The sequence below is a fragment of the Macrotis lagotis genome, chromosome 1 (assembly GCF_037893015.1).
Source record: "Macrotis lagotis isolate mMagLag1 chromosome 1, bilby.v1.9.chrom.fasta, whole genome shotgun sequence".
NCBI lineage: Eukaryota > Metazoa > Chordata > Mammalia > Peramelemorphia > Peramelidae > Macrotis > Macrotis lagotis.
The window spans coordinates 493,892,512-493,917,572 of record NC_133658.1 but is presented as its reverse complement, the minus strand read 5'-3'; the positions used below and the strand labels follow the sequence as shown (position 1 = coordinate 493,917,572).

The window sequence follows — 25,061 nt, the reverse complement described above, 5'->3', positions numbered from 1 at the left end:
CTTTTTTCAGCATCTTTTGAGATAATTATTGTGATTGATAATGTTTAATTATATTGAATGTTTTCCTAATACTGAATCATTCCTGCCTACCTGGTATAAATCCTACCTGACCATGGTTTATTATCCTAGTAATAACTTGCTGTAATCTCTTTGTTACAATTTTAGTTATGATTTTTTTGCATGAATGTTCAAAAGGGAGATTGATCTATAATTTTCTTTGTCTCTTTCGGTTCTTCCTGGTTTAAGTGTCAGCACCATACTGGTGTCAAAAAAAAGAATTTGGCAGAACTCTTTCTTCTATTTTTTAAAATAGTTTAGTAGAATAGGAATTAATTGTACTTTAAATGTTTGGTAGAATTCACTTGTAAATCCATCGGGCTTTGGTGACTTTTTCTTAGGGAATTTATTGATGCTTTCTTCAATTTCTATTTCTGAAATGGGGTTAAGTATTTTATATATCCTCTTCCGTTAATCTGGACAGTGTGTATTTTTGTAAATATTCATTCATTTCACCCAGATTATTGGCATATAGTTTAGAAAAGTAGTGCCAAATTATCTTTTTATTCGTCTCAATAGAGATTAGTTCACCCTTTTCATTTTCAATAATGATAATTTGGTTGTCTTCTTTCTATTTTCTTTTTTATGCCTTCCTTTTTATTTTTTTAAGAAAGATTTTATTTAGTTTAAGTTTCACAATTTTCCTCCTAACCTTGCTTCCCACCCTGCCCACACCACATAGAAGGCAGTCTATTAGTCTTTACATTGTTTCTATGGTATACATTAATCTAAGTTGAATGTGATGAGAGAGAAATCATATCCTTAAGGGAAAAAATGAAGTATAAGTGATAGCAAAATTGCATAATAAGATAATTTTTTTTTAAATTAAGGGTAATAATCTTTGGTCTTGGTTCAAACTCCACAATTCTTTCTCTAGATCCAGATGGTATTCTCCATTGCAGATATCTCAAAATTGTACCTGATTGTTGCACTGATGGAATTAGTTAAGTACATTAAGATTGATCAGCAACCCCACTTTCTTTTTTTTATCAGATTAACCAAAGTTTCATTTAATTATTTTTCATAAAACCAACTCTTAGTTTTATTTATTAGGTCAATGGTTTTTCTTGATTTCAATTTTATTAATCACTCCATTGATTTTCAGAATTTCTAATTTGATATTTAATTGGGCATCTTTAATTTGTTCTTTTCCTAGCTTTATTTAGTTGCATACCCAATCCATTGATCTCCTATTTCTCCATTTTGTTCATACAAGCATTTAAAGATATAAAATTTCCCCTAAAAACTGCCTTGGCTACATCCCATAAATTTTTACATGATATTTTATTGTTATCATTTTCTGGAATGTAATTATTAATTATTTCTATGATTTAGTATTTGATCCACTCTTTCTTTAAAATTAAGTTGTTTAGTCTCCAATGAATTTTTAGTTTATCTTTCCATGACCCTTTATTACATGCAATTTTTATTGCATTATGATCTGAAAAATATGCATTTATTATTTCTGCCTTTCTGCATTTGATTATAAGATTTTTATGTCCTATCTAGTATATGGTTAATTTAGGTATAGGTGTCATGTACTGCAGAGAAAAAGATATATTCTTTTCTGTTCCCATTGTTTTCCCCAGAGATCTATCATATCTAAGTTTTCTAAGATTTTATTCACCTTCTTAACTTTCTACTTGTTTATTTTGTTTTTGATTTCTCTAGCTCTGGGAGAAGGAGTTTGATGTCCCCCATTATTAAACTTTTGCTGTCTATATCTTCCTGTAATTCATTAAGCTTTCCTCTAGTAATTTGGATACTATACCATTAGGTACATACATGTTTAATAATTATAAAACTTCATTATTTATGGGCCTTTTAAGAAGATATAGTTTCTTTCCTTATCTCTTTAATGAGATTGATTTTTGCTTTTTTCTTTACCTGAGATCAGTATTGCCCCAATGTTTTTTTTTTTTTACTTCAGCTGAAGGATAATATATTTTGCTCCATCCTTTTACCTTTACCCTATGAGTATATCTCTGCTTCAAATGTGTTTCTTGTAAACAACATAGTATAGGATTCTGGTTTTTAATCCATTCTGCTATCATCTTCCATTTTATGGGAGAGTTCATCCCATTCACATTTACAGTTGTTTACTAATTTTGTATTTCCTTCCATGCTATCTTTTCCCATTTATATTTCCTCTTTCCTTTCCTCTTATTCTTCCTCACCAAAGTTTTACTCCCTTTCCCCTTTAACTTTTCTTTTAAAATTTAACATTCAGCTTATCATTCACTTATACCTTAATCTTCCCTTCTTCCCTTTTATCAGATCCTTCTTCTCTTTTCTTTCCTTTGCTTCCCACTTCCCTGAAATGTAGGATAGATTTTTACACCCAAGTGGGAATATATCTTATTCCCTCTCTGGGTCAAATCCATTGAATAGACTAAACTCTGTTCTCACCTTCCCTTCTTCCCTAATAGATATTTGTGCCTCTTTACCTGGTGTTATTTATCTAGAGAAGTACTATCAATTAAGTACTAGAAAAGTACCATCAATCAAAGGTTGATTAACTGATAGTCTGATTGCTTGATAAACTCAAAATATTTTCAAAGTACAATCACAGATTGATTGCTTGATTTTTTGATAAGCAACTTTGCCTCATATTCACTAAGCACCCTCTTCTCCTCATTCTCATTAGAAATCCATGAACTCATAATATTTTTATGCCTTACCCCTTTTTCAAATGCCCTCCAAGGACACACAATCCTCATGAAGCAAAGCATCATGAAAAGTCAAATCATTTCATGAACAATTTGTACCTGCCCCAGCAGATTCTCTTCCATACTCCTTCCCTTTACTCCCCAACCATGGTACTTAGTTATTTGTTAACTAAAGGATGGCTTAGGTCTAACCTAATTAGGTTCCTATCCTCTGTCCCTAAAGCCCCTTCTGATTTAAAACTATAGAGTCTCTAAGTGCACCAAATAATGGGACACTCTGAAGGTCTCTCTTAAGAACTTTACAACTGGGGTGGATAGAGCATTGGCCCTGGAGTCAGGAGTACCTACCAGACCTGGAGTCAGGAGTATCTGCGTTCAAATCCGACCTCAGACACTTAATAATTACCTAGCTGTGTGGCCTTGGGCAATCCACTTAACCCCATTGCCTTGCCAAAAAAAAGAACATTGCAATTGATTGTTAGTTATGGGAAACACTACTCTGGATCACCCAGCATAAGGATGCCCACATCAGAGAAAGTGCTAAGCTTTATGAGCAAGATAGAAGTAAAGTAGGTCAAAGGAAACTGAGACACAAAGGAAATCGAGCTTTTCAGCTTGACTTTTTGTCTCAACATAGTGATGTCATCTTGATCCTTTTCCATGGAAAGACAAGAACCAACCATACTATAGCCTCCAAATCCAATCTCTTTAATTATATTCAATCCTTTAACTATCCTAAGAGAAATACAATTCTCAAGAGTTATAAGTGCTATTTCATCCCTTAGAGGGTTATATATACTTTGATGCTCTTAACTGACATTTTTTTTGTTTTGTTTTGTTCCCCTTTTCATTTATCTTTTTATGCATCTCTTGAGTCTTGTATTTAGAGATTGAATTCTCTGTTCAGTTCTGCTCTTTTTATCAGGAAGTTTTGGAATTCCTCTATTTCATTGAACATCCATCTTTTCTCCTGACATAATGTGCAGGGTAGTAAATTCTTGGTGGTAATCCAAGGTCCTTTGCCCTCAGATATATGGTATTCCAGATCCTCAGGTCCTTTGATGAAGCTGATAAGCCCTGTTTATGTCTAATTTTGTTTCCTTTGTATTTAAATTGCTTCTTTTTTTGTTGCTTGCAATACTTTCTCCTTTATTTTAGAACTGTGGATAGGATAGTCCTTGGAGCTTTTATCCTGGGGTTTCTTCCTGGAGGAGTTCTTTGTATTCTTTCAATGGCTATTTTGTCTTCTTGCTCTAACAAAGTTTTAGTTTTCACTGATAATTTTCTGAAACATGTTTTCTAGGTAATTTTTCTATCTAGGATTTCTAGTAGTTCAATAATTTGTAAATTATCTCTTCTGAATCTATTTTCCAGTTCATTTACTTTTTTTAGGCTTTTGCTTGCCCAAGGTCACACAGCTAGGCAATTATTAAGTGTCTGAGGCTGGATTTGAACTCAGGTACTCCTGACTCCAGGTCTGGTAGGTACTCCTGACTTCAGGGCCAGTTCATTTGCTTTTCTTAAAAGGTACTTTACATTTTCTTCAATTATTTAGCTTTTTTTATTTTGATAGAATCTTGCTGTCTTGTATATTCATTGGTTTCTTTTTGTCCAACTCTAATGTTTTGGATTTTATTTTCTTCAGTTAGGTTTTGTGTTTCCTTTTCCAGTTAGTTAATTTTACTCTTTGCTGAGTTACATGCCTTTTCTAATAGGTCAATTTTATTTTGTAAAGAGTTACATTCTTTTTCTAGTTGGTTATTTTACTTTTAAAGGAATTGATTTATTTGAAAGATTTTTCATAATTTTCTTGAATGATTCTCATTTCTTTTTTCCATTTTTCCCTTTTTTCTTTGTTTTTTTGTGGGGTTTAGGTTTTTAAATTCTTCTTTATGCTCTTTTAGGAGCTTTTGTATTTGATTCTAATTGGTAGACTCTTTTGAGACTTCCCCGTAGGTAATTTTTCACTGTTTTCTCCTTCTGATGTGGCATTGCTAACATCTTTATTTTTCATAATTGCTTTCTATAATGAACACCCTTTTAGTTTTTTTTTTTTTCCTTGATTGTCTGAACTATGTTCCTGGGGTATAGGGAATATAGACCCAAGCTTTATATGCTGGGGCTGGGGTCTGATTGCTGGTTTGTCATTGGCCAAGATGTTCCCTATTCAATGCAGGCATTGCCTTTGCAGAGGTTTGTTTCCTCCTTTATGTCCAGGTTCTGTCTATGTAATGGTTTGTTCCAAACCCAGTCCTGTGTTTTTCCCCAGTGTTTCCAGGGTTCAGACTTTATTTGGGGTTGGGACTCTCTCTGCTGGCTTGCTATATAACTGCCAGGACTTTCGCTATTGTCAAATTGTCAGGACCTGGATTCACTATGGCTAAAAGCCTCCCTCTTTCTTGCCTAGCTGAACTTTACTTTCCATTTTCCCCCAAAGAGACAGACCTTCACTGAAAATACTCCACAAAGTCTACTGTTGAAAACTTTGATTCTTATCTTTTTTTGGTGGGATCTGTAGCTTTAATGTCTGTGCAGAGGATTCATTTAGCGTTGTTTAGGGAAATGCTCTGAAGGCATGTTAGCTTCACACCAGCATCTTGGCTCTAACCCAGGAGTCTAATGTCATGAACATATTTGTAAGAAGTAGAGAAGGAGTAGCCAGGGAGAAACTGAAGATAAGTCAGAGACTGAGGGTGACAGAGAGGTCATTCTGCTGAAGATGATAGGCTAAATAGCATCATGTCAGGAAGGAAAGAGATTTTTCCTTGGTAAAGAGAAAGAAGAGAAAGGTATCTGAATAATATCAGATTACAAAGATGGGGAGACTTTTTTTTTCAGTAAAATATGAGGTAAATATCCTTAACTGAGAAGGTCAAGGGAAGCTAAGGAAAATTTGAGGAAAGATGTAAAGATTTAGAGAGTAGAAAAGTGAATCAAAAGGGGAGATGATTCCTAGCAGCAGCGAGAGCTTAATTGAGATTTTGTAACTTAATTTTGTAGTGGACTCATACAGAAAGGTTATGTGATTTTTCTCCACTTTCATTTAGTAGTATATGTATAGAAGCAAAGGTAGCAGATGGTAGCAGTGGTCCAAGGATATGATTTGGCATGGCCTAATTAGCAATAGAATAAAGGGATCTTAGAGAAGAAGATAATTGAACAGGCATACCTAGGAATCAAGATAAGGAAAAGAATAGACTGGATAGTGGAGGGGAGATGACTTGGGAGAGAATTCAGGGGTGAAGCAATTAGAGGTCACACGGTAGACAAAGAGCAGGATTTGGTATGGAAAAAGGTGGGGAGGGGTGGAAAAATGAATAGATTATGACCCATAAGGGGATTTTGAAATTCTTGAATATGGAAATGTGCATTTCTGAGTGACAGAAAACTTAAGAGTACCACCCTCTTTGTGTTTGGCTGAGTTGTGTTGGTGTAGTAATTAGGTTACAGGAAGAGAGTTGATTGAGGAATTAATGTGTTTCAGGTAAAATCATCATATATGCCAATGTCCTTAGTATGAAGGAGTCTAGGAGGAGAGGAAAATTGTCCATCAGGTATTGAACTCATTGAGGAAGGAAGGAAAGTAATCTGGAGGTCTGTAGAAAATAGTAACCAGGATATGAATTAGGTGGTAGACATGGATTTCATTAACCTCAAAAGAGGAGAGACTATTAAGTAGTGGAGGTAGGGGAGAGAAACTGATTTAGCTATTCTAGAGAGCAATTTTGAACTATACCCCCAAAGCTATGAATCTGTATACCTTTAATCCAGAAATAAAGGATATGGATAAAGAACCCATATGTACAAAAATATTTATAGCAATTGTTTTTGGAAATGAATTAGAACAGAATTGGAAAATGAGAGTATGGCCATCAACTGGGAAATGATTGAATAAGTTTGATAAATGAATGTGAATAATATTGTGGTGGTAAAAGAAATGATGAAGAGAATGATTTCAGAATAACCTGAAAATCTTATATTAACAGAGTGAAAGAGTAGAATCAGCAGAGCAATTAATCCAAAAAAAGCGATATTATAAAAATAAACAATTCTGAAAGACTTTTGAATACTTATCAATGCACTGACTAAAAAAAAATTACAGAGGAATAATGATGAAACATTTTATTCACCTCCTGAGAGATAAGTTAAAGACTAAAAGCATATCTGTGACACATATAATACATATAAATTTGTGTACACATGTCAAAAATGTAAGTATGTGTATATATATGCACTGCACATATATGAATGCATATATACACATACCTACTCTTATAGTAAATATAAAGACATGATCATGTGGAAATTTGCTGTTCTGTCACTCAGAAATGCACATTTCCATATTCAAGAATTTCAAAATCCCCTTATGGGTCATAATCTATTGATTTTTCCACCCCTCCCCACCTTTTTCCATACCAAATCCTGCTCTTTGTCTACCGTGTGACCTCTAATTGCTTCACCCCTGAATTCTCTCCCAAGTCATATCCCCTCCACTATCCATTCTATTTCTTTCCTTATCTTGATTCCTAGGTATGCCAGTTCAATTATCTTCTTACTATACATATTTGTTTCAAAAACTTTTTATTTTAAGTTTGAGTTAGGGAGAATGACAGGGAGAGAAAGAAAATTTTGGTTAATTGAAAAAATAATATTTACTATAATTATTTTTAAAAGACATGAACATACTTAAAAAAGTGTCCATTCCAGTTTTGGAAAACTTTAATTATTAGGAAACTTTTTCATTCCACAATTTTTTCTCTTTGAAACTATTACAAATATTGTCTACATCTTTCTGAACAAAATAGTACAAGTCTAATTATTTAGCTGACAAGTCTTCAAAAGCTTCAAGACAGAAATTTTTAAAAATAAGAAAAAAAGAAAGTAAAATGTTTGTTAAGCACTTAGTATGTGCAAGGAATTTGTCTGGGCACTGGAGATACAAAGAAGAGAAAGAAAAGCACTCTTCCCATCAGGAAACATGTATTTTAACAATTTTGCATGCATGAACTTTAAGTAGTTCACATTTTGTCCTTTTATTCACAAAAATAATTTTAGATACTTCAACAAATGCTTGCTGAAATTCTTAAAATATTCCTTTGAGCAACCAGGCAAGCAATTCTTCCAATCACAGTCTTTTCCTTTTTATCACCAAAACCTAATTCAGTGCCTGGAAAACATCAAGTAGTTAATGAATGTATCCTGGATCTAATTGAATTGTAGAAACAGAATTGAAGTTAACCTGGTACAATCTGTCATCAAATCATCTATATTGGCTTTTAATGCTCCTTGTTTGTCTTCCAAGATACTCACAAACCATCATTAATAATATGTTTTAGGTTTCACCACAAATAAAAACAAATTTATTTAAATGTAGCTTATAGACTCCATAGTCTACTTTCTTTTTTTAAAAGGGACATTTCCTTCACTAGTCCTTTCATTAATTACTTCTTTTGTTCTCCACAATCCTTCACAGATTTCTCCAGGTTAGGAATTCCTTTATTTAGACAAATGATTCATTGAGCTATATGACCTACATATCATTTGTTTTCTTTCTCAATTTTATTAATTTTATTCTGAGCTTATGAAAAAAACAAGCATTTTCATGATAGTAGAATAGGAAAAAAAGATGATTGAACATGAAACTGCAAATCTATTGTTTAACTTTCAAATTTATATTAAATTTATCATGTAACTTTCTGTTTCCCCTTTTTTCTTCCTCTCCTCCTCACCACTAGAGATAGTTATCATCATTCACAAACATATATACAAATTTGTGTTTGTGTATATGTATCTACAGAAATATATGTATAACTATATAGATAGGATAACCATTTTATACATACTTCTATTTATCAGTTCTTTCTTGATGCAGATGGCATCTTCCTTTATATGTCCTTTGTGGTTAATCAATTTCTATAAGACTGCCAGTCCAATTTTTCTCCCATAATTGGTTATTGAACAGATTAGATAAGTAACACAGAAGTAGATGTGCACAGCATATTGTTCTATAAAATCCAAATTTCCTCAAATAAGATATGTATACAAAAAATTATTAGTTGAATCCATCTGATAGAATGCCAAGACTATAATGAAGTTATAATCCAAAAACAAACAGCAAAGAAACCTAATCTCTAATCGCTAATGCATTAATAGCACCTTTCTTCTATCTCCCACATTCTGATTAGGTGGTATAAGTCCTATGGCTTATGCACTGGAGTTCATTTAATCTATCCTTTCCTCACACCAGCATTCTGTGGCAGCAAGAAAGAGAACTCAACTCTGCCTGGCTACCTAGTGTAAAGTGGTTAAAAGTATAGGAAAACAGAAATGTTCCCTGCCTTAGCATATTACCTGATTGTACATAACAGTTTGAGTGCTGTCTCCATCATTAAATTGTAATTTTCTTGAAGGCAGTGACTGTTTTTGATCTTTGTATCCTCAGTACTTATCACAGTGCTTCAGATCCAGCTGGTACTTAATAAAACCTCAATGAATTCAACTGAGAAAGATCGTTTATACGCTAGCTAAATGAGTCCAAAAATGTCTGAGTAAATATTTGAAGACAAAGGTAAATAAATCAATACATCATACAGGAGAAGAATTTGTAGATTTCCAAGAGATCATGGAATAATACATCAAGAGATAAAATAAGAATTGTGAAATTATAATTTATCATTTACAAAGCAGAAATAACTGGCAGAATAAAAAGATTTGAATCCTTGGCAGCTTTGTTTTTTTTGTCCCCAAAGTAATGAATGATCAACTGATTAGGAATACAAATACAACAGAAAGATAATTTGTAAGAAGAGAAACAAAATAATATGAAAAAAAACAGTGTGTGTTCAACTAAACAAGAAAAACATTTATTTTGAAGGAAAAAGCATTAACTTAAGGAGCCCAGAAGAACATTGCAAGTCAAGAAACCTCAACATCTTGTTGTAAGAAATAATACAATAACACAATAAAACGATTCAGAAAGTGTTGGAAATAAACAAGAAAATAGAAAACTCATATTGCAAACTCCAAGGCTCATAGTGATTAAGTTTAATAATTCTAATGTCAAACAATAAATTCTGTAAGGGACCATATATTTTAAGATATGTATAGATAGATATATATATATATAGAGAGAGAGAGAGAGATAGATTATATATATTTTTGAATCCTCTAATTGTAGTTTAATCTGTACCCTGACTTAGTTTACCAATGATTTATTCAATGAAGTTTATTTCTTGGGGGATATTGTTCAAGTTTTTTTTAAAACTTCTTTAGCTTCTACATTGTGGTAAGTATGCGCATGGCAACAGTAGCTCACCACTTGAATCAGAGAATTATTTCTCACTGCCAATCAATTCACAGATGGACAACTAACAGAAAGGAGATAGATGCAGATTAGAGAATGAGATAATTATTTTTGACATTGCTTAAGCTATAATTATAATTTCTTAACTTTGAAAATTTGTTTTAAGAACTTTTTTTTTATTCCCCCCACCATGTGATGGGGTGGGGTGGGGGAGAGAAAATGCATTTTTTTGTGAAGAAAGTAATTTTAAAAAGTTAGAATATTGAAAGTCAATGAATAAAAATTATGAAAAAGAAATAAAAAATAAATATATGGATAGTAGAAGCAAGAACAGGTGATGAATAATGAATAGAAAACCTTGTCAATAGCCATTTAAGAGTACATTAGGGGCATTAAAACTTACTTAGTGTCAGGAAGAATAAAACTCAAAATAAGGTGATACTGTCAGTGAATAAAAACAAAATACAGCTTTAAAAATGTTATCATGGAACCCAGGAAATGGAAAAGAAAAGAAAAGAAATGGCTTGAAGTATAAAGGACCATAATAATGTAGATAGAAGAGAGGATAAATCAGTTATGTTCTCTTCCAATAAAATTATCAGTGAAAAGATTTGAGAGTGAGGTGGTAGTTGGTCCCATCAGATACCTTTGATTTATTCAAGTATATTGGAACAAACTACATCCCAAGATACTGAGACAGTATCAGACTTGATTCTGCCAGTTCACTCAATAATTATTTATTAAAAACATACCATGTGCCTGGCACTGTGCTATTACCATAAATGATCTATGAAAGACAAGAAAGAACATGAAAAGTTCTTCAAGACCGAATACAGGCAAATTTGTTCTTGATCAAAAATTGGAAATTGAAGTTTACAAATGAATGGAAAATAAATGACTTTTATTTCTGGGAAATTTATTGAATGCACTATCAAAGAGATAGAATATTTGGGTTTAATTGGGTTTAACTGCCTTGCCCAAGGTCACAAAGCTAGCTGGTGTCATGTTTGATTGAATTTTGATGTCTCAGAGAGTCATTAGTTTCCACTTGCCCAAATTTAATTTTTAAGGAGTTGTTTTCCTCAGTTTTTGTACTTCTTTTTCCATTTGGCTAACCATACTTTTTAAGGAGTTATTTTCTTCAGTGGATTTTTGTATCTCCTTTTCCATTTGGTCAATTCTACTTTTTAGGTAGTTGTTTTCTTTTTCCAACCTGTTGACTCTTTTTTTCATAATTCTCTTGCATAATTCTCATTTCTTTTTGCAATTTTTCTTCTACTCTTAAATGATTTTTATGTTCCTTTGTGAGCTCTTCTATGAGTTATTTTTGCATTTCCTGTTTTTGTATGGGGCTTTGTCCAGAGGTAGTTTTCCTTTGTTCTTATTTGAATTTGTGTTTTGATCTTCCCTTTCTAAGATAAGAGTTTTTGTTTGTTTTCTTGCTCATCTTTTTTTAGCCTTTTCCCTTTCTTTTAAATTTGAGATCTGCATGATAGGGGCAGTTAGGTGGCACAGTGGATAGAACATCAGCCTAGAGTCAGAAGGACCTGCGTTCAAATCTGATCTCAGACATTTAATAATTGCCTAGCTATGTGACCTTGGGCAAGTTACTTAACCCCATTACCTTAAATAAATTTTAAAAAATTAAATTTGAGATCTGTTCCCAGGATGGAAGGGACACTGTACCAGGCTTCTTATGCTAGGGTGTACAGGTCCTGGTTGTTTACCTGGTGCTGTACTAATATTATCCTAAGGCCCATGGGAGACTCTCTTGTCTAGTGCTGCACTGAGGGGTTGGAATAGGGCTCAGCTGGTACTGCTGGAAGTTATAAGGGTCTGGTGTTAAAACAGAGTCCTAGTGGCAGGTTCTGATGTATACTGAGGTCAGAAAAGTATTTCTGTGTTTCCTTAGGGCTACACTTGAACATGTCATGGTCTGATCTCTTGAGGCTGTCAGTGTGCTCAGGTACTCATAGGATTGGCATCTATTGGTTTGCCCAGGGGTAACCAAATCACATAATGGTTCTCAGAGTTGCAGTCTACCAAGATAATGACCTTGACTAGGCTAAGGCACATGAGTGTGTTGACTTTTGCCTGCTGCACACTACTAAGAGTTCAGATTCTCCTACTTGTGCTGAGGTGGACCTGGCTCCTGGATTGCTTGAGACACTTCCTGACCTAGGCTAGACTTCCCTTTTACCCAAATGAGACAGACCTTTCCTGCAGCTCTTTTAAGTTTCTTAGGCCAAAATATTGTTTCATACCACCTTTTTTGCTGGCTCTACTATGCTAGAAGTTTTTTGGGAGCACTATTTTATGGTTGTTTTGGAGTCAAATATTGGAGAATTAAAGGGATTTACTGCTTATTTCACTATGTTGGTTCTTGAAAGTCCTCTCACTCCAATCTCTTTGCCAAGAAAATAGTATTTGTTGTCACAAAGAGTTAGATATGACTGAATGACTGAACAACAATCTCCCTCCAAAAGTAGCAGAAGACTATAAGAACATACAATCTTCATCCAGATGTTCATTACCTCTAAATGTGGACAGACACATCCCAAATTTAAAGTCTAAGATCAAAAAGTAGGTTGAAAGAATAAAGAAATAAAGAACAACAACAAAAATAATTTTGAAAGAATTCTAGTACTGAGGAACTACAGTTAGGATCATAAATTAGTTAGCATCTATGACTAACTCAGAATGCATAACTCAGAATATAATATTTGTAAAAGGCTTTTAACCAAGAATACTTGCCTGAAAAACTGAATACAATGCTAAAGGTAAATTTTTTTTAAAAAAATAGATGACTTCCAATCATTCCAATAATTCTGATGAAAGATCAGTGATGTATAAAAACCTATATAGAAAAAAATGAAAGAAATACAAAAAATCATGAAATTATGTGAAGAAGATAATGTGTCTTGTCAACCCTTAGCCTTGTATTACTCTCTCCATCTGATATCTTCACATATTCATACCTAATGCTGAAAGTAGGTAGAGAAAAACTGTCCTGTATGCACAACAAATTTACATTTCATAATATCAGTTGGACCTTAAGTGCTACTAGGCAATACTTTTATGCCTCCTTAATTGATTCACTGTTATATTCACCACAACAGCTCTTCCAAGCATTTTCATCATTCATCAAGCCTCCCGTGGTTCTTTTTTTCCTACACTGGCTGAGACAAGAAAATTGTCTCATATTTTACTGCAAAAATTGAGGTCATTCACTGAGAATTTCCTCTCCTCTCCTCCCTATTTCACATCACCTAGATGCCTTCTGCCACTTCCTCCACTTTCACCTATTTCTCACTGATGAGGTGGTGCTTATCTTTACCAAGACAAAGCCCTCTACCCTACAAATTATATGCAAGTAGTGATCCCATTCCAGGTTATCTCCTCTAGCAGAATGACCACTTTATCATCCTTTGTTATATAGATCGAATCTCTCATTTATTTTTAATCTGAATCTGTCTATTGTCTGCTCTCTATTACATACAAACATTTCTGTCTCCCCAGTCACAAACAATTCTCATTTGATCTATCCATTCCAGTATCATTCCAAATCTTTCATGTCTTTTGGACCTAAACTTGGGAAGGCCTCTTCTTCTCTCCTTCCATTATCCTCTTGACTTCCTACAGTCTCGTTATCTACTTCATCATTCAACAGAAACTGTTCTCTATGGAAGAAATAATAATCTCTTAATTGTTAAATTAAGTGATTTTTTTTCTCAATTCTTATCCTTGACCATCTGAAGCTCTCTACTGTCAATCTCTCCCTTTCCCTGATATTATCTTCTCTCTAGTTTTTTTTTTTGCAACATTAAAATTTCCTCATTATCTTCCTACCATTCTGACCACTCTTCCTCAGTTTCCTTTGCTAGATCTTCATCCAGATCATACCTTCTACCCATGGGTGTCCCCAAAGGACCTTGTCCCAGTCCTTTTTCTATACTGTTCCATTCAATGATTTCATCAGCTCCCAATGATTTAATTACCATCTCTGTACTGATGGTTCTCACATCTACATATCCTACCCTAACTTCTCTGTTGACCTCTAATCTATTATCTCCAATTTTTTCAGATATCTAGAATTGGGTGTCAAATAGACATCATGAAGTCAGTATGGGCAAAACCAAATTCATTATCTTTCCCCCTCTATTATACCCCTTTGAAACTGTGGACAACACTATTTTCCTAGTATCCCTCAGGTTCACAACACAGAAGTGTTCCTAACTATATTTCATAACACCACCTCCACATCATTCATATTCAATCCATTGCTATTCACCTTTGTAACATCTCTCAAATATACCCCCTTTCCTCTGATATTACCACCTCCCTAAACTTGAACTATTTTAATAACCTGCTAGTTGGTCTGTCATTCACAGTTCTCTCACTACTTCAATCCATTTTCCATTAACCCACTAAAGTAATTTTTCCTAAAATGTAAGTCCAATCATATCATCCCCCATTCAATAAATGTTAATGGCTTTCTATCATCTACAGGATAAATGACAAAATCATCTGTCTTTCAAAGTTATTCATAAACTATATCCCATACCTTCCTTTCCAATCTTCTTATAATTTCCTTCTTCTTCTTCCCCTCTTTACTGTTATTTAGAATGAAAGTAAATAAAAGGTTTTATTTCTCATAGTTACAGTTGAGAAATAGATAACTGTGTCTCTTTGGGCAAGAGTCTGTATGAGTCATTCAGGACAGTTTGGTATATTTTAGGGGTGAGGAGGAAAAATTATATCTACCCTACTGGTCTATTATTAGCTTCAGGAGTTTCAAATAGGATTAATTATATATGTCCTTATGTATAAGGAAAAGAAGGAGGGGATCTGTGGTAGAATGTAGGTCAGGGAATCTGGGGAACCAGACTCAATTTGAGTCTTTAGTTGCTACCTAGTGTGGGGATAAAAATCCAGATGGTATATAGAGAGATCAATGTGTGCCCTTTCTTTTTGACTATGCATAGTAGGATACATGTCAGGAGGCAGAAATACGTTTTCCAAGAGTGGATATTTAAGATGTGTGGTGAACAGAGAAGTCAACTTCCAATCAAAAATATTTGTTTTCAGGATGATGATAGGTGGTCTGTATTTGGACAATAACATTAATGACTAAGAAGATCTGGGATAGACTCTGCCAGTAGAATTGAAGGATACTTATTTCATCTATTATTTCACTTGATAATAACTGGAATAGAACTTCTGATATGGAGCTATCCCTGACTTTCAAGAGTACATAATCCTTCCCTCATCTTTACTAGTCTTATCTACTGGAGAAAGGCAGAGGGTACAAGAGGCAAAGTGCTCACCATCTCTCACAGGTGTTGCTGTAAATCAAGTGGAGAGGCAGAACTGAAGAGATTAAACTATACAGAAGCTTTCTTCACTATCATTCTATGTTCCTTGAATTCTGTGAAGCCAGATATTCCATTCTCTTCTCTACATGCATGGATTTGCCTCTGGTCCTACTGACCCTGGTTTAAGACTTACATTTAACCCCAGATAAAAGCCAAGAGGAAATTTGGGAGCCATGAGCTAGAGGAGAAAAAATTAATTTGGGCATTTTTAATGGTTGCCTCCCATGCTTATGTTCTTTCTCCTTATCTCCACATCCTAGCTTGCTTCAACCTGGCAAAATCCTACCTTCCTCAGGAAACCTTTCCTAATCCCCCTTAATTTTGGTATTTTTCCTCTGCTTATTATTTCATATTATCCTATATGTAGTTTGTTAAGATGTAATTTTTTGGGGGGGGGGGTGAAGCCAAGACGGCAACAAGAGAGGATTGTCTCTTAGGCGCTCTCTCATAAAACTTATAAACTAAGGACTCTAACTACATTTTCGAGAGACAGAACCCACAGAGGGACCCAGAGAGGCAGTTCTTCTACTCAAGGTAACCTGGAAAAGAGCAGAAAGGCTCTGCTCCCCGGGATTGGAGGGGCAGGTGCCAGAGGGGTGGCACCCCAGAGCAAAAGAGCTTCAGCCCCCAGAGGCAGCCCAAGGGCGTTGGGAGCCAGGGTTCACAGCAGCAGAGGAGTTTCCTGACCTATGCCCCAGGGAATAGTGGTCACAGCTTGTAGGGGGACCTCTGCCAGAGCAAGAAGCCCAGCCCTCAGGACACACAACAAGCAGTGTGGTCATGCCAGCCCAGATCCAGGAACAGGAAGCAGAAGGCAGTAAGCAGGAGCCCCCAGGGCATGAGCTCACTGAGCCTAGGGAGGGAGTGGAGAGAGACTGCAGAGCTCTGTCCTCTGCCCCTGGAACAAGACTCTGGGGTTCTGACCACATTCAGATCCTGATCACAGTCTAGGCCCCTCAATAGAACAGCAGGCCCCCCCACCTCAGCCCCGTGATGGTGGTGGGTGGTGCACATATGGTCATTCACAGACCAGGAGGGAGGACAGAGCCTCACACACTGAGACCCTTGTGGGAGTGCCCCAAAAGCTCAGGAAGCACTCCCAAAACAGGCTCAGGCTGGGAAAATGAGCAAGAAGAGAAAAAAGAGGAACACCATTGAGAAATATTTTACGTATGATCCCAAGAAGGATCAAAACACTCATTCTGAAGATGAGGAAGCACAAGCTCCTGCATCTAAAGACTCCAAGAAAAAACAGAAATTGGGCTCAGCCTATGACAGAGCTCAAAAAAGACTTTGAAAATCAAGTGAGGGAGTTAGAAGAAAAACTGGGAAAAGAAATGAGAGAGGTGCAGGAAAAACATGAAAATGAAGTCAGCAGCTTAGTCAAGGAAATAAAAAAAATGCTGAAGAAAATAGCATACTAAAATCCAGCTTAGGTCAAATGGATAAAACAATTCAAAAAGTTATTGAGGAGAAGAATGTTTTAAAAAGCAGAATTGACCAGATGGAAAAAGAGATAAGAAAGCTCTCTGAAGAAAACAAATCCTTCAGACAAAGAATAGAACTCAGGGAGATTGCTGAATTTATGAGAAACAGGATTCAATACTTCAAAACCAAAAGAATGAAAAATTAGAAGAAAATATGAAACATCTCACTGAAAAAACAATTGATATGGAAAACATTTAGGAAAGATAATTTTAAAATTATTGGAATACCTGAAAGTCATGATCATTAAAAAAGCCTTGACATAATTTTCAAAGAAGTACTACAGGAAAATTGCCCTGATATCCTAGAAGCAGAGGGCAAAATAGAAATGGAGAGAATCCACCAATCCGCTCCCCCATGAGAAAGAGATCCCAAAAAAACAACCCCCAGGAATATTATAGCCAAGTTCCTGAACTCCCAAGTCAAAGAGAAAATATTACAAGCAGCCAGAAGGACACAGTTCAAATACTGTGGAGTTGCAGTCAGGATCACACAGGACTTAGCAGCAACTACATTAAAAGCTCATAGGGCTTGGAATATAATATACCGGAAGGCAAAGTAGCTTAGAATGCAGCCAAGAATGAACTACCCAGTAAGGCTGAATGTCCTCTTCCAGGGAAAAAGATGGACTTTCAATGAACCAGGGGAATTTCAAATGTTCCTGTTGGAATGGCCAGAGCTGAACAGAAGGTTTGATCTTCAAATACAGGACCCAGGTGAAGCATGGAGATTGGAGGAGAAGGGAAAATATGAGGGATTTAATGATGATGAACTGCATGTATTCCTGCATAGAAAAATGACACTGATAATACTCATATGAACCTTCTCAATTAACAGAGCAGGTAGAAGGAGCTTTTATAGATGAAGCACAGGAGAAAGCTGAATTTGAAGATAAAATGTGGTGTAAAAATGGAGTCAATAGAAAAAAGGGAAATGTAATGGGAGAAAGAAAAAGGAGAGGGGGAATAGGCCAAGATATTTCATATAATAAGATTTTTCTTTATTACAATGAGTTATTGCAATGATATGGAAGAGGGGAGGCAAGGGGGAATGAGGGAATCTTCGCTCTCATCAGAGGTGGCTAGGAGAGGAAACAGCATGTATACTCAATGGGGTATAGACATCTGGAGTAAGCAGGAGAGAAGGGGGACAGGGGGAAGGGGGGGATGTGAATGATGGAGGAGAGGATGGACCATGGGGGTAGAGTGGTCAGATATAACACATTTTCTTTTTTTACTTCTTGCTGGGGGCTGTCCTGGGACCATAGGGCCAGGTGGATGCTGGGCCTAAGGGGTGGTATGGGGGCTTGGGGCCTCTTGGCCCCAGAGCCGGGGGATCTGTCTGCTGGGCCATTCAGCTACCCTACAGCAGAGTCAGAGTGAAAGGAGAGAGAAAATATCGTACATGGTAGTGGAGAAATAAGAAAGGAAGGAGTTGCTATCAGCAATGGCAATGGTGGAAAAATATTGAAGTAACTTTTGTGATGGACTTATTATAAAGAATGTGATCCACCCACGACAGAGTTGGTGGTGTTGGAACACAGAATGAAGCACATTTATTATTATTATTATTATTATTATTATTATTATTATTATTATTATTGTTATTATTTTGGGGGAGGTACAGGGCAAATGGGGCTGGGTGGCCTGACTGGGGCCGCATAATAGGGTGATTGTTGGGTGTCTGAGGCCGGGTCTGGACCCGGGTGCTCCTGGCTCAAGGGCCGATGCTCTGTCCGCCACCCAGCCGCCCCTACTATTATTACTATTTCATTTTATTTTGGGTCTCTTTTCTTCTTTTTTTGGTTTTTGCAGGGCAGTGGGGTTGGGGTGGCTTGCATGTCACACAGCTGGGTGATTGTTGGGTGTACGGGGCCAGATATGTGCTTGGGTGCTCCTGGCTCCAGGGCTGGTGCTCCGTCCACTGTGCCACCTGGCCATAACTACATTAATATTTTTAAAATTTTAATTTTAATTTTTTTCTCTCCCCCTTACTTTATCACTTAAGCTAGTCTATATTTTTTTGGGGGAGGGGGTATTTTGTTTACTCTTAAACAAGAATATTTTTATTAATGTATAAAAAACATTATTTGTACAAAATGAGAATAAATAAATATTAAATAAAAAAGATGTAATTTTTTGCATACTATTGCCTTCCTTAGATTGTCTTGCCATTCTTTGTAACCCAGAATTTATCAGAGCCTGATACATAGTAGGCCCTTTAGAGCTGTATTTTGAATGACTGTCCCTTCAGACATCTATCATTATTAACTTAAATAAAAGGTCTAGGAGTCTATTATGGTTTAATTTTTTTTTAGGTTTTTGCAAGGCAAACGGGGTTAAAGTGGTTTGCCCAAGGCCACACAGCTAGGTAATGATTAAGTGTCTGAGACCAGATTTGAACCCAGGTACTCTGACTCCAGGGCCAGTGCTTTCGATCCACTACACCACCTAGCCACCCCTTAATTTTCTTATAAGAATGGAAAGGAAGGGGAAGAAGAATGCCCTTTCTTTTTTTTTATTTTTATTTTTTGAATTTTACAATTTTTCCCCCAATCTTGCTTCCCTCCCCCCAATCCCCACAGAAGGCAGTCCGATAGTCTTTACATTGTTTCCATGCTATACATTGTTCAAAATTGAATCTGTTGAGAGAAATCTCATATCCTTAAGGAAAAAATAAAATATAAGAGATAGCAAAATTATATAATCCATAAGATAACTTGAAGAATGCCCTTTCAAGCAAGGGGAGAGGAAGGATAGGGAAAATCATCTCAAATAATTGAGATTTAGAACTAGAAATTTATACAAAAAAGGATGAAGAGTGGAGAGGACAGAAGGATTAATAGTGGAGAGGGCAGTTAACACTCTCATCTGAACTTGTCAATGGAGGAAAGGATATACACACACAATTGGGTACAGAAATGAATCTCACTCAACAGGAAAAGAGGAGGAAAGGGAAATAGAAAAAGTAGAATAGATTTAGGGAGGTATTATTCCTAACTAAAGAGTGATTTCAAACTGATAACCAGAAGAAAAGACAAAAAGATGATATTAAGTTTTTGGATTAGGCGAAGATATATGCAGGGGAGTATATTTTGATTACATCAAACTTTAGAGTGCTGGTGCTGAACTCATTCCTCTTTCAGTATCTTCATTTTTTTCCTTAAAATGAAACAAAGAGGAATATACATAATGGAAAATTATAGCTGTAAATGTGAATAGCATAACGATAGTTGGATGAAAATAGAAACCATTAATATTTGGCTTACATGAAACACACTTTAAGGAGAAAGATGTACACAGAGTTAAAATAAAAGGTGGTAGGAAATGTATTACATATCAGTTGAAGGAAAAAAAGGTGGTGGGAAATCTATTATGTATCAGTTGAAGAAAAGAAAAGATGGTGAGAAATGTATTATGTATCTATTGAAAGTAAAAAGGCAGGGATAGCAATCATAATCTCAATCAAAACAGTGAAAATAGAAACTAAGATAAATAATAAAAAAGAAAATTAAATTTAAAATGTTAAAATCAACAGAAACAAATAGGCAAAGTATATTTTGCTTATAGGTACCAAAGAAAAAGAATTGATACCAATGTTAAACATATATGATCTGATGGAGATGTAAATAAGCAAGTAAATGGACTAGAAAATTTAAACCTATGCAAATTTTATTGAATTCACCAACGAGAGTAGGTCTCTAACTCTAGTACAATCATACCATTCAGGGATGGAGCAGTGTTTTATAGGGCAGGAGAGGAGAGGGGACAGAGTATATGTCTCAAAGGTTCTGGGGCAGATCTTATTTCACAATGTTTGCCCACTGAACCTAGGATACAGCAGTTAAGCTAGTTCTTGGAATCAGGGTCCAAAACAGGATATGTTGAAATTGATTTATCTTTTTCTTTCACTATTTAGATGTTATGTAATTTGGACTCAATATACACCCACATTCCAATATGCCTACAGAACTGCTTCCTACTTAAAACTGCAAGCAGCCTAGACTAAAGTGTCAATAATTTTGCATTGAAAAATCAACACAAGAAATCAGTGGGATCTATTTTGTCCATAGATATGCATTCTAAATGGAAAGAATGTATAATTATAAAAGTTATTAAATTCCCAAATTACTAGAACAAGAAATAAAGACCTTAAACCAATTTATGAAAAATAAAGCAGACATCATATCTAAAGAGAGAGAAAAAAGAATTTACAAGTGAATTCCATCAAAAACATGTAAAGAAATTTAATTACTATATTGCATAAATTACTTGAAAAAATTAGAAAGGGTCCAACAAAATTAAATAGTACCATTGAGCAAATAAGAGTCAAAATAGAAAAATACAGTTATTGACCAATATCCCTAGTGAATATTGTCTCATAAATTTTATATAAATAAGGAGAACATAGCAAAATATCAAAATCATTATGTACAATGACTAAGACATATTTAGACCAAGATTGTGGGCTGATTAAATATTAGGAAAACTATATAATTCACCATAATTAATAATAATAAGAAACAACCAAAATAATATGGTTATATAAATAGGCATTGTAAATATTTTGGTATGTATGTTCATTTTCTATAGAGTTTCTGAAAACTTTTTTGGAACAAATCGAGTAGAAAGGTTGATGAAGATGATTATGTAGTTTTCTTTCCCCTCCAACCCCCCCCACCTTCCCCACTATATCTTTATATTTTGAAAACTTTTTTTCCATATAGTATGAAGATTATGACTAATTGGTAGAAAGAATACCAGATTAGACCATTAAGAAATCATTAGTAACTGGAATGTACCATTTCATGTGGTCAGAAACTAGATGGCAAATTACTATGAATGCACTAATAAGGACTCTAAATTTAGGAGGGTGGATCTACAATGGACACTGAACTGAGGGTAGTCATTCTCTAAAAGATGCAGCTTGAGTGTCACTAACAACAGCTTCCATTATCTTTCTTTGTGCTTCCTGTCTCTGTCTCCTAGTGTTCCTAAAACAACAAAGAAATATTTTACTGATAGTTTTTCTCTTTACATTCCCCTTTCCCTTGTGACAGAGAAAAGCAATTAAATAAAAATATTCAATGTCAGTTATACAATGCATGCTGTTCAAATAGTGCCAAGACTTCTGCCATTTAAAAAGGCAGTATATTTCTTCTCTAGGATTTTCACAGGATTTTTCAATTCTAAGAGAGATTCACTTCTTTTTAGTATTCTTGTTCTTTATACTGTTATAAAAATTGTTTATAGAATTATCTTGACTTTACTTGTTTTGATCTGGATCTTTTCATATAAATTTTATAACATCTTTCTGAATTTCTCATCATTAATATTCAATATTTATTATTACACAGTAATTCATTAAAATCATATTATAGCTATTTATTTCAGTTTTCCTCAGGTTTTAGACACACCATTTATTTTATGCTGGCACAAAAAATGCTGCTATGAATATTCTGTTATAAATCGGACTTTTATTTCTGTCTTTAACCTCTTTGCTCAGTATGTTCAGTATATGAAATGCTGGGTCAAAGGTTATGCATTGAAGACTGAAATTCAGAGCCATTAGACTAGTTCAAGGTTTCCACTAATCATTGACTGAAACCTGTTTTCTCATATCCTTTGCAAACTGAGTCTATCTTTTCTCATCATTGACAATTTGCACAGTATGAGGTAAAATTTCAGATTTGCTTTAACTTGTATTTCTCTTAATATTATCATTTACTTACAGCAAGTTTTCATGTGGTCACTATAGTTATAAATCTTTGAGAGTTGTTCATATTCTTTGATCATTTATTCATACAAAACTTTTCATTTTTACAAGTTAAAATATTTGTGTCTAGATTTGGTTGGTCTCTAATATTTTTGAGGAAAATATTTTGAAAATATTAAAAAATATATAATAACATATATAACAACATTCTCTACTTGGAGAGAAGTATGGAATCAGATTTAAATTGGATTTAATTCCAGGAATAAATTCCTGTACCTAACCTTTAAAATTGCTTCCAACTTATTCATGTTTACCAAAAGCATTATATACCTATACCTATATATATAAATACATATAGATATATGTGTATATTTCAATGTACCTAATAAGTTTAAGTAGCATCCTAGACCTGTAAAGCTGAAAAGAATTTGCTCCTTCAATTCATGATGACTTTAAACATTATACAGTTCTAAAACAAAATTTTTTAGTTTTAATTTTAACACAAAAAATATTTCTTGACAATAATTAGTACCTCTCTTCGTGTTATATTAAGGGGGGTGGCTAGGTGGTGCAGTGGATAGAGCATCGGCCCTGGAGCCAGGAGTACCTGAGTTTAAATCTGTCTTGAGACAATTAATAATTACCTAGCTGTGTGACCTTGAGCAAGCCACTTAACCCCATTGCCTTGCAAAAAAAAAAAAAGATGTTATATTAAGGGAACCAAAAGATCTTTTTCTGGTACTTCTTTTTTGCAAGGCAATGGGGTTAAGTGGCTTGCCCAAGGCCACGCAGCTAGGTAATTTTTAAGTGTCTGAGGCCAGATTTGAATTCAGGTACTCTTGACTCCAGGGCCAGTGCTCTATCTGTGCCACCTAGCCACCCTTTTCTGGTACTTTTAACTCTACTTTTATGAAATTGGACACTAAAATCAATCAATAAGTATTTATTAAACACCTACCATGTGCCAAGAACTGTGCTAGGTGCTAGGGATACAAATAGGCAAATGACAATCCCTGCCCTCAAAGAACTTGTCCTCTAATGATGGAGATAACATGCAAACAATATTTACAAAACAAGCAGTATTTAATATGTTTGTATGACTTCCCATGACTTAGGGCTTTTTTAGCAAAAATACTAAAGTGATTTGCCATTCTTTTCTCCATCTCAATTCACAGATGAGGAAACTGAGGCAGACTAAAATGACTTGAATAGCTATTAAGAGACTTAGGTCAGATTTGAATTCAGGTTTTTCTGATTCCAGACTAGGCACTGTAGCTATATCAGGACAAGCTATATCAGGATAAGAAATAAGTAAAAGAGGGAAAGTAATGGGATTAAAAGAGGTTAGGGAAACCTTCCTGTAGAAGGTGGGATTTAAGTAGGGACTTCGAGGAAGCAAGAGAGATCAATAATTAAAGTGGAAGAGGGAGAATGTTCTAGGAATGGGGAACAGATAAAATGCCCAGATCAGAGAAATGGCATATCTTATTTGTGTAACAAATAGGAGTCATTATCATATTAATTTATTATAATTATGTAGATCTAAAACTAAAAACTAAGTGATTACTTTGCCTTGGAATATAAACTCCAAAGTAAGCTAAAAATTTTACCTAAGTGTTATGTTCTTATTCTATTTAAATATAAAATCTCAAAGCAAAGAATAGTAGAAGTTAAGATATAACCTCAGTCTTTTTATTTGAATTTTACAATTCAGGATTTTTCAACCAAATTTATAAAAGTATGTTCTTCAGGAAGTAGTCTAGAAGCATGAGGAACAATTGTTTCTATGACACTGACCTCTGCAAAACATGAGTAGATGTGTAATTATTTTCTGAGATAAGGGCAAAATGCCATCTTTCTAAGGAAATCACAAGATAAATGACTAAGATATTTAAACCTTTTGAGTAAATTAAAAAAACAGTTAATCTACTCTGTAATTTAAAGGATTAATGGATTAAATTCTCATTTATACCTGCTCAATGAAATCTTTAAACATCTTAAAATTCTTATTGTTTGGATCATCTCATAAATAAAAATTTAACATAATTCTCATTCATTTTTTGTCAATGTTTTCTCTTCTGGGTATGTTTATAATGGAGAAATGATTAAAACAGAAATTATAGTACTATGGGAAAAAAGAATATTTTGACATCTATATGTAATAGAAGTATGCATGTGTACAATGTATAAGAATGTGATCCTTCATTTTCATTAATAATTTTAGCTATAATTTTTCCTCTTAGAAGTTAAAGAAAACATGATTAAAACTTTTAAACTTATGCATTTGAAATATACTACTTTTCTTCTTGTATATATGTGTGTGTGTGTGTGTGTGTGTGTGTGTGTGTGTGTATACACAAATTCTCTGTCATCTCAAAATTACTACACTTAATGTAGTTTAGTTTGGAATCATAACAGAATCACACAGGAATAGTAATTTTGATAAGAAAAATCATT

General features: G+C 34.6%; 1 protein-coding gene across 1 annotated transcript in view; it reads right to left on the bottom strand.

The window, feature by feature from the left end:
* DSCAM (DS cell adhesion molecule) overlaps positions 1-25,061 on the bottom strand; it is a 712,116-nt gene that overhangs the window by 562,451 nt on the left and 124,604 nt on the right. The window lies entirely within an intron of this gene.